At 29.0% G+C, this 16,988-nt stretch overlaps 1 protein-coding gene and 1 long non-coding RNA gene across 2 annotated transcripts in view; one reads left to right on the top strand and one right to left on the bottom strand.

The window, feature by feature from the left end:
- LOC145260429 (uncharacterized) overlaps positions 1-15,901 on the bottom strand; it is a 260,625-nt gene extending 244,724 nt beyond the window's left edge. Inside the window, exon 1 of the mRNA XM_080118432.1 lies at positions 15,430-15,901. The gene's annotated coding sequence lies outside the window, so the exon portion shown is untranslated. The remainder of the gene's footprint in view (positions 1-15,429) is intronic.
- Positions 1-16,988, top strand: part of LOC145260430 (uncharacterized) — a 183,416-nt gene that overhangs the window by 2,562 nt on the left and 163,866 nt on the right. The window lies entirely within an intron of this gene.

The raw sequence follows: 16,988 nt of genomic DNA, 5'->3' as shown, positions 1-16,988 counted from the left end.
TGGCGAAATGCTTTTTTTTTTTTTTTGGTGAAAGTAAGTTTAATGTATATGGATCTGACGGGAAGAAATTTATAAGGAGGTTTGCTGGCGAAATATTTAATAAAAATGCACGAAGAAAACGGTTAAATTTGGTGAGGGTAGCGTAATGGTGTTAGGAATGATTTCTTGGGAAGGAACGACTGATCTGGTCCGTCTAAACACCAGAGTTAATGAAACAATATACAAGAACTTGTTGAGAGATCATGTCATCCCAATACTTCGAAATTCTGAGTGTGAAAAACATATTTTCATGCAGGATAACACCCTCTGCCACAAGGCTAAGCGTGTAATGGAATTTTTGAACGAGCAAAATGTGTATCAACATATATGTTAAATGTGTGTAAGTTTAGGTGTAATTCCCCCCCCCCCCGAATGTTCTGGAGAAATTGAAAAAAAAAACTAAACTGTCCCAGATTTTTGGCCGCTAGTATATATATATATATATATATATATATATATATATATATATATATATATATATATATATATATATATATATAATAATTATTATAGTAAATAATTACATACATACATATATAATTATTTACTATAATAATTATTAAATATCTAGAGACACTAATGTTTCATCCTTTCGAGAATCAATTGTGCAGGTTGTCAATCGATAGATTCGAACCCGGCAACAGAAACCATTTCTGGCTTCATTACCAAGTACCTAATCTATTCGACTACCGTTAACCGCGAGAAATATTGGTGAAATTTAAACATTTATTTTTAAAAATATGTTTTAACATCTGTCAGAGTGACCTAGTCATTATATGATGACCTGCATATATATATATATATATATATATATATATATATATATATATATATATATATATATATATACTTGTTTATTGTTATATAAACATGCTCACATCCCGCTGCTACAAATAGCCACTTGTTTCAATCAAACAACAGATATCATCAGGCAGCGACTGACTATTCAAAAGTTCAATGAATAATGGATTTTTATTTTAGGTAAGAACTCTTTAAAAGTTGGAGTTAAAAAACTTAAAACAACGAACTTTAATTAAAAAATGTAAAAAGGGAGGGGCAATTTAAATAAAGTTAAAAGATTACAATGGGGAGAAAGAGATTGAAAAGAGAAAAAAAAAAGGAATAGAGAAAGAAATAGAGAAAGAAAATAGAGAGAAAAAAATAGAGAGAAAAAGAAGAGAGAATATATATATATATATATATATATATATATATATATATATATATATATATATATATATATATACATGCATACATATATATATACATATATATATACATATATATATATATATATATATATATATATACATATATATATATACATATATATACATATGATATGGAGAAGAAAAGAAAAAAGATATAAATTGTTATTATAAAGAGAATAAGAACTAGAAGGAAAAGGAAAGAATAATGAGATCTAGTTAAATAGAGAAAGAGAGAAAATAAGAATTTGACAGTATATAGAAAAAGAAACAGAGAAAGAAAAAGATCTGCGTGTCAACCAATTTATGAACAATTATACAATTCAGTAATGAAACATATTATTACAAATACAGACAGAAGATACAATCCAAGCGTCAGAAATTAACATGTCAAAAAAGGCAGTGACTGTATCCAGCCAGCATATTTATCCTCTTACATACGTCCACGAGTAATATCAACGCAATTCAAACATACGTCTACAATTAATTAGGCCCTTTATGCTAAATGATATAAGTTTAAAGTTTTCGCGTTTTTATTAGATAAATATATAAATAAAAGAAAAAAATAATGATAAAACAATATTAAAATTATTATTAATAATATAAACATACTAGTAATGATAATAATAATAATAATAATAATAATAATAATAATAATAATAATAATAATAATAAAACAGAATAAAATTAATATTTATTATCTTTTTAATATAACATATTTAGCCATAAGAGGGGATTAAATAAATTAAATAGGTCCAATAATTATAAATAAAAAAACTACTAATATTTATGTATATAAAAAGAATACAATACATATATGTAAATTAATACACTCACACACATATATATCCATATATACACACACATACACACACACACACACACACACATATATATATATATATATATATATATATATATACATATACATGCACATAAGTAAAGGTGTAACTATACTATTAAGTTGAAAGTTTAAGCTAATTAAGTATAGATATAAAGTCATATTAAATCACAAATTAATACATTCAAGACCAGATTACTAATAACACAGATACAAGTACATTTACCTATAAATATATAAGTATATTCAGGCAAAAGAAGTAATTAAATCAACGAAATACTCAAAAGTAGCGACGCACAGGTAGATAGTACCCAAAATAAAAATAATAAAATACATATGTATATACCGACAGAGAACCAACCGACATACAAATAAGCATATATATATATATATATATATATATATATATATATATATAATCTTATGTATCCACATGCATACAAAAAAATACACAAATTTATGCACACAATCATATACTAATAAACAACAACGCACACACACATATATATACTCACACATAAATATGTATAATTTACATAAATTATATATATAGAAATAAATAAGAATACAGATAATTTGGCAAGAGTACAGATAGATGCATACACACATAGAAACATACAAATGGATTGAATAAACATGGGAGGGTATACCAAATAATATAGAAATATATAAATCTAAGTACACACGGTCATAAAATAAATACATAGACACATACATATACACATAGACACACAGGTATATAAGATAGGGGAAGTAAAGAATGAAATCAGGAGAGGAGAAAGTATATTAATAGTATTTTAATAAATTATAGAAATCAGTGACAATTTTAAATTTATTTAAATTTTATATCTAAACTAAATTACTTAAAAGATGGTTTTTATAATGTTTGCAATTAATTGAATTTTCGTGCTTCTTATTTAATAATTTATCTCTTTCTCTAAAAGTAAGTATAAATAATTTCTCATAAAGACATAGGTAGCAAGGCGAGTTTAAAGATGAACAGGTTTTCGCTTTCTTTAAAATTTTCCAATTTACTATTAGGGAGTAACCTTGCTCTACTAGTTCATTGTAATATTTAGACAAGGAAGTTCTATTTTTGTATTCATTATTTTCAAAGGAGCACTTGTGACCGGTAAATCTTTCTTTAAAATTGTTATTTGTCATTCCTATGTAATATTTTTTTTCATTCGGATTTTCCTTAGTAGAAATAGTTGCTTGGTACACTACAGAAGTAATTTGACAATTTCCTTTAAGAGGGCATTTTGATTTAATTCTACAGTTACAACTTTCGGTAGCAATGAGTGTGCTATTTTTGTTTAATATTTTGTTATTATGTTTTTTAATTATTTTTTCAAGGTTTTCATTACAGCTATAACTAAGTTTTATTGTACTTTTATTGAAAATTTTATGTAGTATGTTATTAATAGGGAAGTGCTTTTTAATTAAGTTTAAGAATTTCATTCCTAGATTTGTTTTAAGTTTCAGATTAAAAGGGGGATTGTACCACAGGATTTTTCTCTTACGGTTTCTATTTGTATTTGTGTTTGGGTGTGTTGGTTCTATGAACTCAATTTGCGTGTTTTTGTATCCACTATCTTTAAGGGCCCTGTTATAGAAATATTTATGTTTATTAAATGTTTCAAGATTGGAAGAATTGTCACTGATTCTTTTACTAATGGATTTGGGGATATGCCTAATGATAGATTTTGGGTGATTTGATAGGGGGTGTACATAAATTGGGTTTGAGTTTTCCTTCCTATATGGTTGGTAGATGCCTTTCCTTAAATCAAAGTTCACATCCAAAAAATTTACAGTTTTAACATCTGATATAATATCCACTTTTAATTTAATTCTACGGAATTCATTTAAGATAATCTTTTTGGTTCTTTCACATTTAGGGCCGTTGGATTCTTTGATGATCATCAGTCCATCATCACGATACAAGCCTATATCCATGACATTGATGTCTTTGGTTAAGTTGTATAGTATGAATAGACCTACTAAGTCTGTCATTTCAGCCGAATCCAAAGACCCCATGGAAATGTCAAACAGGTCATTTTGATCTTTTTTCAACCACTGATCATTTCCACTAATTAATGTAGTATTTCTACATGTCCGTATAATTTCAATTTCAGTGTCATTTATATCAGACAGGAGTTTAGCAAACTCCATCACCTCTTCGAATAGTTCCTTAGATATGGAGGGATAGTAATTCACAATATCGAATTGTAAGAAAGTACAATTCTTTTTATTATGTATATTGGAAAACCATTTAATGGTATCCGCTGTGTTAATCCATAGATTTAGTTTATATGTTGATTTAATTTGATATTTAACTCTTTCTAGTATATTTTTACTTAATTTACCTATTTCGGGTTTCGTAGGATTAATTAACCTAGTTGTAGGTTTATTTTCAAAATTTATCTTATGGTCTTTAAGCAAAATATATGACTGTTTTTTTTTGTAAAATTCCCACTCTATTACTAATTTTAAGTCTGTCAGTTATTTCTTTACTATCCTTGTCAATTTTTTTGCAAATATCTATATTTGATTTTTTGTAATTTTTTGTAATATTTTCTTTAATAAGCTTGTTATATTCATGTGTAGTTAGTTTGTAGAAATTTTGTGTCTTATCTGCTTTAACGTAAAGGTAATCCGAGGTGTTGATTTTCTTAATGGTAAAATCCAACTGTTTTTGAAAATGTGTCTTTTTCCTATGGAAAGACAGGCCTCTAATAAGATCCATAATGTCTGCTTCAAAAGCATCCAATTGGTCGATATGTGGTGCCGAATCTCGATTTTTGAAACCATGGTAATCCTTATTCTTGTTGTCATTTGAATTTCTCAGGAAGAAAAAAGCTTTCCACTTCATTCTCCTAAGTAGCTCCTCAGTTTTTAGAAGGAGGGTCATCTGGTAATTCCGATTGGTGGTGGTCGGAATATTTTTCAGGGATGTTTGGAAGTTAATTTTCTCCATGTTTAGGTAAAAACAAATCCAGCGTATAATAGTGCTCAACAATAATGGAGCGACGATACTCGGGTTTTTTTATATTCAAAAGTAATGGACTAATGAATTCAACGAGGTTGTTAGATAGTGCTCAATAAAAAGAGCTGATAATACTTGTTTATTGTTATATAAACATGCTCACATCCCGCTGCTACAAATAGCCACTTGTTTCAATCAAACAACAGATATCATCAGGCAGCGACTTGACTGTTCAAAAGTTCAATGAATAATGGATTTTTATTTTAGGTAGGAACTCTTTAAAAGTTGGAGTTAAAAAACTTAAAACAACGAACTTTAATTAAAAAATGTAAAAAGGGAGGGGCAATTTAAATAAAGTTAAAAGATTACAATGGGGAGAAAGTGATTGAAAAGAGAGAAAAAAAAGGAATAGAGAAAGAAATAGAGAAAGAAAATAGAGAGAAAAAAATAGAGAGAAAAAGAAGAGAGAATATATATATATATATATATATATATATATATATATATACATACATACATATATATATACATATATATATACATATATATATACATATGATATATATATATGTGTGTGTGTGTGTGTGTGTGTGTGTGTGTGTGTGTGTGTGTGTACTAACAGGGAGACCCGATGTTGGCCGAGATTGATGAGGATCAACGAATGGTCAGAACTTCCAATACTTTTATTGTCATCGAAATCGGTGAAATCGCCTTTTGTTTTTCAATCAAATCGATAAATTGCCTGCTCTTGTTGGGGATTTAACGCGGTGCACCGGTAGGAAGCTTCACATATCTTCCTACAGTGATTTAGTCCACGATACATTGTAATCTACATTGCACTGTAAAGAACCTACGGTTGTTTTTATAAAATTATTTTATACATAATGACTTGAACTGAAGTTTAAAATGACATTATCAAGTATCATGCTTCAGTTGGGCTCTAAAAAAAAAGAATTGTAATTTTCAATAGACAAAATATTCGAGGAATTGTAATAAATATTTTTCTATTAATTTATTTATTGTGGACTATTATCCTCATCTTTCTTAGCTGTTGTTTCACGACGTTTCAGCCAATTATTCCTCTGGTCTTCGTCAAGTGGTAACCGCGACGGAATAGAAACTCCGAATCTCCTAACTGCATTCTACGAAATTACTGCCATCCATAGTTGTTGTCGTCTCTATGGATGATAGTAATTGCTGGGGATGGAGTTAGGAGATTCAGAGTTCGTATCCTGTCGTGGTCACAATAAATAAGAAAAGATGAGGATAATAGTCCGCAATAAATAAAATTAAGGAATTAATTATTGGTCTCTCCCCTTATATGGAACATCGCAAGCAAAATATCTCTGCTTGTTTATATAAATTGTAATTCATTGAAAACGTGGTGAGACGACAACAACTATGGATGGCATAAATTGTTGAGAATGCAGTTAGGAGATTCGGAGTTCCTATCCCGTCACGGTTACCACCTGACGAAGGCCAGAGGAATAGTTGGCCGAAACGTCCTGAAACAACAACTACGAAAGATGAGGATAATAGTCCGCAATAAATAAATAAATAAATAAATAATACTCGTCTCAATAATGAATTTCAACTAAATAATATATAAATATTTTTTTCACAATATTTTTTTTCAACTACTTAATTTATTGCAACACAGTTATAACATTAATAACAACAACTGTAAACTTTAAACTACAAGAAAAAAATTAAACGCGATGATACTTGGTAAGCAATTGAATAAGAAACTATTTTTTAAGTAAATATATTCATTTACATTTATGTATGTATCACATGTAATGTTTGTCCATATAAATATTTTATTTATATATTTTTAAATATATTTATCTACAGACACATTTTAACAGTAATTAATGAATGCAGATTATTCAGAAACTGTTTTTTTATAAACATGTTTATTTAGTTTCATGAATGTATTGCATATAATTTATTTTTTAAATAAATATGTCTATTTAGGTATTTTTTTACCATACTATACATAGGGCGTATTGAAAATTATTTAACACTAGCAGGGCCCCTTAATCGGCGTTGCCCGGTCGTATCATCCCCCTCCACATAAAAAAATGAAAGTATAGTTGGTGTTGTTCTTGTAGTCCAATCACCAACCTCTTCATGGTAAGAACGGCAATCGGAATTGACACCCCAACCTACCTATGTTAAGAACGACTTTCATAATAGACATCTCATTTTTTGAGTGTGGGTGTGGTTGGCAAGAAATTAGCCCGTAATATAAGGTATGTAATAATTAGGACTGTGACAACAGCATATTCTTTTCATTGTTTTGACTCTTGAGTATATATCCGTTAATATTTTATATGTTTTTATATAGACTGATGTGGTTCTCGGTTGATTGACTGTGTCTTACTGTGTCGGATATATACTTGAGAGTCAAAACAATGAAAAGAATATTCTAGCAATAATAAACACAAATTATTTAGCTTTGTGACCTATTTGGTCAAAAAAAATAAAATAAAATAGATTAAAGTACGCAAAAATAGTTTTAAACTTCAATGGTATTCTGCATTATGACGTATTTGGCAAAATAAAGAAGGAAACATTTAATAATAGTTAATCTCCGTCCGAGTAATCCGGAAAGAAGAAGTCTATAAAAAGTAAGTAAACGTATAACGTAAGTAAACGTAAAAGTAAGTATAAAGAAATGTAAACAGCAGATCTTACCGGGTCGAGCGCAAAAAAGAAAAAAAAAACGAAAAGAAAAAAAAGAAAAAGAATAAAAGAAATTATCTGCATTAGCAAGGCGCGAACGTATGACGGTAAAAGGAAAATGAGATGTAAGAAAAAAAAGAAAGCTCTTAATTTATTGGGCCATAGAGAAAGTGCGACAGTTGAGGTGTATGAGATAATAGCATTTCTACCTAAACGCGTGAATGAAATAAGGTCAAATCTTTTTCCTTCCTCCCTTCCTTCCTTCCTTCCTCCCTTCCTCCCTTCCTTCATGATTATCGTTCTCTGTAACTCTATATCGAGCAAAAGAGAATAAAGCGGGTGATTCACAAGTAAACAAATGAATAATATAAGTTAAGGGTTTAAACTAAAAAAAAATAATTTCTTTTATTTTAAAAATAAAACTTTGTCACAAATAAACAGAAATAAGAACTTTTCATTGTTATTTCAGATTTTGAACGTCCGGTTCCAAATAAATAAATCGGCGCCTTTTCGTGTTCGCGTCATCGAGAACCATTGTTTCAATTTGTGTGCTCGCCTTTTGTGTATTATGATAAGCAATATCTAATGTAACTTGAAACACGATTCAACATGTACATTTAACCATAAATTGTGACGATAGCAAACCCAAGTATAAAATTAAAATGTAGAATGGCAAACCTATTTTCAATGTTTCCTTACAAAAAAAAGTAAAGGAAAAAATAACACTGGGGAAAAGCTTATGATTTAAGGTATATAAAAAAATTCAAGATGTTATTTTGAATTGTTATAATCCGTGTCAAGGATTTAAAAAAAAAAAAATAAGGAGGGGATGAAATCATGAATATAAAAAATTATATCCTAAAAGTTATGATCTAATAAAATAAAACCAGTAGAGATAAGAATCTGTTTATTGTTTAATTATTGAAAAATATAATATCCGTGATTCGAGATGTTTTTTTTTATTTGTTTATTTGTGAGGAGTTCTGTTTTTCGTTTATATGTGTAAATGTTTTTTGTTTATATGTGTAAATGTTTTTTGTTTATATGTGTAAATGTTTTCTAATTGTCGCTTGTTATGGATTAAAACGAAATAATTTAATTTTTAAACGTAAAAAAAAAAATCAATTTGGCATACCTTTTGGTATTTTTTGTTATATAAGTCCAACTCACATTTGAAATATCGGCTTTTATGTGTTTTCGGGTATGCATACAGCGAATAAACACACCAATCTCCCCATGTTAAGAAAGGCTTTCTGAATAGACACCTCCCACTGTCAGCATACCCCAAAACCTCTAAAAGTTCACATGTCGAATGTAAACGATGAGTTGGACGTAATGTAAAAATTACCGAATTTAAAACGGAACGAAATTTCATTTGACATATTTATATTCCAAAGTTTGGATAATTTTTTCAGTTGCGTTTGTGCTGTATTTCTGCAATTTTTAATAATTTTAAAATTATGAATGAATTCGCGTGTATTTAAAAAAAAAAAAAAAAAAAAGTACGGTAAGACACCAGGAAAGTGGACCCTGCACACAAAAATGTTTTGCGTAACAACGGTCCCTTGAGATATAAGTGTGCAGGCGCAAACAGTTTCGCCTTTTTTATTTACTCTTTTTTTTACTTAAATAATTTTTCGGTAAAATCCATTGAAAGCGGTCGGTGGTTCTATGAGAAAATAAAGCTGTGTACGCATTAAAAATGTTTCTTTTCTGTGTCTTATGTTATACATTAGTACATTAGGGGTCATTTCGAGTTAAAAGTTTATTTACTGCACTCATCTGGACTAGAGAAAAATCATGATTTAAATGTGTATGTCTCGTCTAAATAACTAACGATAATTCTCTGATATGGCCGAACAGACGGGTGATCAAAAAGTCAGATCGAGCGTACCGCGTACCGGAAAACGAAATGAGACTAACGAAATGAGACCTCATTTGATCTCATTTCGTTTTCCGGTACGCTCGATCTGACTTTTTGATCACCCGTCTGGTCGGCCATATCAGAGAATTATCGTTAGTTATTTAGACGAGACATACACATTTAAATCATGATTTTCTCTAGTCCAGATGAGTGCAGTAAATAAACTTTTAACTCGAAATGACCCCTAATGTACTAATGTATAACATAAGACACAGAAAAGAAACATTTATAATGCGTACACAGCTTTATTTTCTCATAGAACCACCGACCGCTTTCAATGGATTTTACCAATTTTTCTTAAACTGAAATAAATTTAGTTCATTTTCTTTAATTTTTTCGTGCGTTTTACGATATTTTTTATTGAATTGTTAGGTTTTTTTCTTCTTCTTCTTCTTCTTTTTCTTCTTCTTTTTCTTCTTCTTCTTATTATTAATGTTGTTGTTGTTATTATTATTATTATTATTATTATTATTGTTGTTGTTGTTGTTGTTGTTGTTGTTATTATTGTTGTTGTTATTATTGTTAGTATTATTGTTGTTATTATTATTGTTATTATTATTGTTATTATTATTATTGTTGTTGTTGTTGTTGCTGTTATTATTATTATTGTTGTTGTCATTATTATTATTATTATTATTATTATTATTATTATTATTATTATTATTATTACAACAAATGAAAGTTTTTATAACAAAATTTAGAAAAAAGTTGTAAGAAAATACTCAATATTTGTAAAAATAAACTTTGACAAAATACTCAAAGAACAAAATTTGTTTTCTTTCATTTTTTTCGGGCGCGTTGAGTGTTTTTAAGAATTTTATTTTTAAATACTCAGTGAACCAAAATATTTATTTCAATTAAAATTAAAATACACACGCGCACGCAAAAATGAAAGGAAATAAACTAAATTTATTAAGTTAAAGAAAATTTGTACAATGCGAAAATAAATTAAATTAACGTTGAAATAAATACGCGCATGTAAAAGGTGGTTTTAATTATCCTGGAAGAAAATGCAACATTTATTTTATTAAAAATAAAATAAACACACGCGCGAAAAATAGGGGAAAAAAAGAATGCGTAAATAAAATAGACGTAGCAAATGACTTACACGTATTCAAAGAAAAATTATTTTAAGTAAAAAAAAAGTAAATAAAACAGACGAATCTGTTTGCACACTTTCCTGGTGTCTTACCAAAAGTACTATTTAGTAAGTTGCGATTTATTTTTATGATTTTATTTACCACCGTCTTCCAAACAGTAAAACAAAAATTTTGAACACAAGAAAATACTCAATATTTATATAAAAAATAAATAAATAGATAAATAAACATTAACAAAATACTCAACGAACAAAGTTTGTTTTCTTTCATTTTTTCGTGCGCGTTGAGTTTTTTTTTTTACGCACCATTCGCCAGTACCACTCTGAAAGATGTCTTAAATTACAAGGAAATAAATTTTGTAAAATACTCAATGAACCAAAAAATTTATTTAAATAAAAATATAATACACACGGGCACGAAAAAAAAATAGAAAGGAAATGAACGAAAGTTATTTAAATTTATTGGTTTGTACAATTTGGAAGTAAATGAAATTAACATTCATTAAACACAAAACAAAACAAAAAAAAAACACGCACGCACTCGTGTGTATGTTCCTGGACAAAAACAAACTCACTCGCGCATATGCACGTGCGGAAGTTTATGCAGTTCATTAGTTTAATGAGATAAACACACATAAACACACAGCAACTTTTTTAAAAGTTTAAATACATATGTACTGCGTTATTGGTGTAAGAGTGGTAAGAGTATGCAATGTGTAGCAAATTAGTAGCCAGTAAAGTAAGAAATAGAATGAATTCATGCGGTGAAAGATGGGGTTGTAAGAGGACTTATGGATTAGGGGGTGAAATTTCAACTACTTCTTCTGTAAGCTATGGCCAAGATGATGATGTCGCTCCTAAGAATAACTGTAATGTTTTAATATTACGAATTAATCTGTCAAAAATGTCGTTTTATAGTTAAATAAAGTAATGGCTAGTAGGGTAAAAATAATAAATTTGCATGTGCCATTTGTTGCTGTAAATCTACGGTATTTTGGTTCAGAGGGGAAAAACTGCGCATCTTTGATTATATATACATATATATATATATATATATATATATATATATATATATATATATATATATATATATATATATATATATATATACTAGCAAAAGTACCCGTCGTTGACTGGGTTCAAAAACAGCCTACAGAAAATGGACTCTGGTTTATAAAAGTATGATAGGTTATGAAAAGGAAGGGTTGTAAATTTGAGTTGAATTTGGGGGTATCAAAACCAACAATTTTAATGAACCACCGTTCTGCCAGATCAAACATATCCATTCCTGTGTATCGATACATCTTCTATCATTATATGTAATCGTTTTTTTTTTTAAATAGTCAACCATATAGGAGCCTATTCGTGACCAGACACACACACACACACACACACACACACACACACACACACATACACACATTCAGCTTTATATTATATATATATATGTATATATATATATATATATATATGTATATATATATATATATATATATATATATTACTAGCAAAAGTACCCGTCGTTGACTGGGTTCAAAAACAGCCTACAGAAAATGGACTCTGATTTATGAAAGTATGATAGGTTATGAAAAGGAAGGGTTGTAAAGAGATAGCTTCGAATTTGGGGGTATCAAAACCAAAGCAAAATATGATGAAAGTAAAAATAAAATAGATAAACCCCATAATTTATATACCATACCTGTTCACACTGAAACACTTATCACAATATTCTGTGGATCTATATTAAAAAAAAACTTGTTAAACTTTGTGACATATTTCCATTCTATGGAGGTCAGGCGCGAACGAACACCCCATAATTTTATTATACCATATTTTTTCAAACTGAAACATAATTATCAAAGTATACTTACACAGATAGATATGAAAAGTCTTTATTAAAGTTTGTGCCTATTTCCATTCTATGGAGGCCAGGCGCGAACGCAGACCCCACAATTTTATTATACCATCCCTATTTAAGTTAAAACATACTTATCAAAGTATTATTATGTAGATCTATATCAAAAACACTTGTAAACGTTTTTTTTTCTTATTTAAAAATTTCTTATTTCCATACTTTGTGGACCAGGCGCGAACGCAGACCCCACAATTTTAATGAACCACCGTTCTGCCAGATCAAACATACTCATTCCTGTGTCTCGATACATCTTCTATCATTATATGTAATCAGTTTTCCATAATAGTCAACCATATAGGAGCCTATTCGTGACCACACACACACACACACACACACACACACACACACACACACACACACACACATTCAGATTTATATATATAGGGATTAAAAAGATAAACATTTATTTGGTAAAACAAGTTTACGGATATTCTCATTTATCATATTTTTTTTTCGAATATGTACAAAACTAAGAATATTGATATGTATAAAAACAGTGAGAATTCATAATTGCAATTATTTAAAAAAAAATATATATATATATATAAATAAAAACAGATACAGAAAATTTTTTACGGTTTACGTGCTCATAACAGAACGAAATATGTAAATTGATTAAGTAGGTATTTTTACTGAGAAAACTTTACGACTTTTAGCGATTTTACTACTAAACTATTGTACATAAGGCTGATTACACTTCAAATTGACTTATCTACTCCTTATTTATTTGATCGAATTTCATCATGGCGGACGAAAACACTACGATTAGCTTAGCCGTAAAATTTGATTTACTTGAATAAAAAACATGCTTGGTCAAGTTATGGGATTTTTTTTAATACTTTATTTTCCGTAATTGATACGTACTTCACCGCTTACTCATTTTTTAACCGAATTTCAAACATCTATTACAGTTTATAGATCACCTTCTCAGCTATATTGTGAAAAAGAATTTTCAATTTCCTTTTAGTAAAACAAAAGTTATGATGAATTTTCTGGTGTTCAAAATCGTAAAAATATGTAAGGAGGTGAGCGACACTTTTTATGACTGCTTTCCATAGCAACTACGTCGTTTCAGCGTCTAATGTCGCGAAAAGAGAAGTAACTCGTGAAACAGACAGAATGAAAGCATAAAAGGGATATAATTGGGGGGAGTTGTATTGAAAGCAGACGAGTGTCGTACATTGTTATTACATATGTGTTTATGGGGGGGGAGACTGAAATTAAACAAAGAACAAATGAATTTATTGGAAACTTGGAAAAATCATGGATCATAGAAAAATTTGAGCATGAAGAGTAATATGGTTAAGCTTAAACATGGAAAAGTAAAGAAAACTTGAAAAGAAAGGGACAGGATATTCTTGTAAAAAATATAATACATTTATAACTTAAAATATTGCAGCATTAAGAATTTTTTAATACAATTTATAACATTATATCATGAATTCTTAATGCTGCAATGTTTTAAGCTATAAATTTATTATATTTTTTTACAAGAATATCTTGTCCTTTACTTTTCCAGTTTTAACAACTAGTCCTTTACTTTTCCATATTTAAGCTTAACCATATTACTTTTCATGCTCGCATTTTTTTTTATAATATATCCATATATAAATATACTGACTGAAAAAAAAAATCATCTTTTTAAAAAATTTTAATGACTACCCATTGTTTTTTATTACGATTTATTTATTTTCTGTTTATTTTTATATACACATACGTTACATATTTGTGGGACTAAATACTTTAGATAAACAGTTTCTCCGGAATAAGTGTAATTTTAAAAGTGTGATAGAAATGTGCCGATACTATGACGGAACATGTTTTAGGAATTGCTGTAAGTGGTGATTGGGAGAATATTAAAGGAAGTGTTCAGTTATTTTCTTATAGAAACTCTTTATGGAGGGAGAAAAATTGAGATTAATTTAATTATATTGGTAGATAACTCGTGTTATCCCCAACCTTGAATTGAAAATTGAAAATAAAATTTTAAAAGCAGTATAATGAAGCAGATACTTGATAGCACCGGTTTCGTAGCGCAAAATCATTCATGTAATTATTATGTCGACCTTTTTTTTTATTTATTCCGCCTTTAACTTAAAGAAAACTTTAAAAGAAAATATATACATATATGCTCTGTAGTTACATCGAGCTTCACAAATTAAGAATTGGTATGAATAAAAGGTGAAATATAATCAAATAAACATATTTTCCCATATATATATATATATATATATATATATATATAGTGTGTGTGTGTGTGTGGAAATAATTATATATTCTCTCACATTCTGAAGATATATATTTATATATATATATATATATATATATATACATATATATATATATATAAAGAGAGAGAGAAAGTATAGTTTAAGATTTATAAAAGAGAGAGACAGAAAGAGGGAGAGAGAGAGAGAGAGAGAGAGAGAGAGAGAGAGAGAGAGATTAATATTCCAGATATTATTAATTGTAAAAGAAAATATATATGTATATGCTCTGTAGTTACACCGAGCTTCATAAATTAAAGTGTTGGTATAAATGATGGGTGACATATAATTGAATAAACATATTTCCCCACATATATATGTTTCGTTGTATTATAACTCATCAGTGCGGCTAGGCAAGCACCTTTCCCCAGCCGCGGATCGAACCTACAACCATCGAGTAGACATTCGGCAATGGGATAGGGATTAATATTCCAGATATATGCACATATTTGTACAATTTACCTTATCTGTTGTTGTTGTTGTTGTTGTTGTTGTTGCTGTTGTTGTTGTTTTGGAGGAGGAGGAGGCATATAGCTCAGAAGATCCTGCCTCAGGATTGTTAATACGAAGTCTTCGTCATTGAATGCAGCCAGATTGCAAGTTTTATTGTTTTTTTTTTTTTACCCTCATCAACAAGAACATTAATGATCAGAGGTTGCGTGCGAAGTCGAGGAGGGTTTCGCAGTTTCTCTGATACTGCCTTTCCAATAAATGTAAAACTTTGTATTATGATATAGTCCGAATATAGTCCAAGTGAGGTCGAAATAATAAAGTTATTGTCTGACATGTACCTAATTTTCTATCCTTTCGTCATAAAATATTTATTAAGAACGACTACGTCAGAATTCAGACTTGATTTATGTGTATACCATTGTTAATTTTTTTATGTCAATTTGATTCTCTTTTTTTTTTATAGCATTGATAGTTGATGTCTTTTAATATCTAATTTATGTTCTGTTTAATTCAAATGTTTGGCTATTTGTGAGGACGGTCATTTAGGTTCGATACTAAGACTTTATTGAACCTAAGTTTAAACTCGTTTAGCGATATCTACTGTGAAGCGCTTTACTGGTTTTCTTTTCTTCTTTTTTTCCTATTGAAACTAAACGCTTTTCTTTTCTTTTTTTTTTCTTTTTTTTTCCTACTTAAAACTAGACGGGAACCGGTGCAGCTTTTGAACCTGATAAAACCGATTCCTTTTTTTATTCTATTTATTTTGCCATCTTCCGGGCGGTTGCGTAATAGCCAAAATATGTCGAAGCGCTTAGCAAATCAGAAGGCTCGAAAAGCAGAAGATAACTTTACCTGTATAAAAAAAATTCTCAAAAAAGAAAAAACAAAACTTTTATAGCTTTTGAACAGGGCAATGTGTCTGTAAATAATAAAGCAGTTTCTGTCGGAAATATTAAGTGGGAGAGCTCGATGCGTATCAGAGCAAACATAAAAGCAAAATAAATAAATAAATAAAATGAATTTATTTTATTGCGGACTATTATCCTCATCTTTATTAGATCTTGTTTCACGGCGTTTAGATCAACTATTCCTCTCATTATTGAGTGAGAGGAATAGTTGGTGGTAACTGCGACGGGATAGAAACTCCGAATATCCTAACTGTATTCTCAGCAATTATTGCCATCCATAGTCGTTGTCTTTGTCAATCATCGTATGATTCGGAATTCTTATGAAGTATGAAGATATTTTATCATAATAATTTCTGCAACCATTTGTATGTTAAAGTAGAATTAAAATTCTGTATCGAATTTGATCAAACTTAGAATAAGAATTCTAGGCATAAGGTTTGCTATCATTATATCTTGATTTTTGTAGTTGTAGTCGTAAGAAGACAAAAAATATAGTACAAAATTTTTCTGTTTAGTGAATTAATTTCACCCATCCTGGCACGGGTACTCTTTTAGTATATATGTACATGTGTGTATTATATATCACTGTGGGCATCTAATTATATGCAGATGACACTACCATCTATGGTAACACTTCAAAGGTCAGCAAGATCTCCCTGA

The sequence above is a fragment of the Euprymna scolopes genome, chromosome 36, assembly GCF_053919585.1.
Source record: "Euprymna scolopes isolate OS-2025 chromosome 36, ASM5391958v1, whole genome shotgun sequence".
Lineage (NCBI taxonomy): Eukaryota > Metazoa > Mollusca > Cephalopoda > Sepiida > Sepiolidae > Euprymna > Euprymna scolopes.
This window is presented reverse-complemented; position numbering and strand designations above follow the sequence as displayed.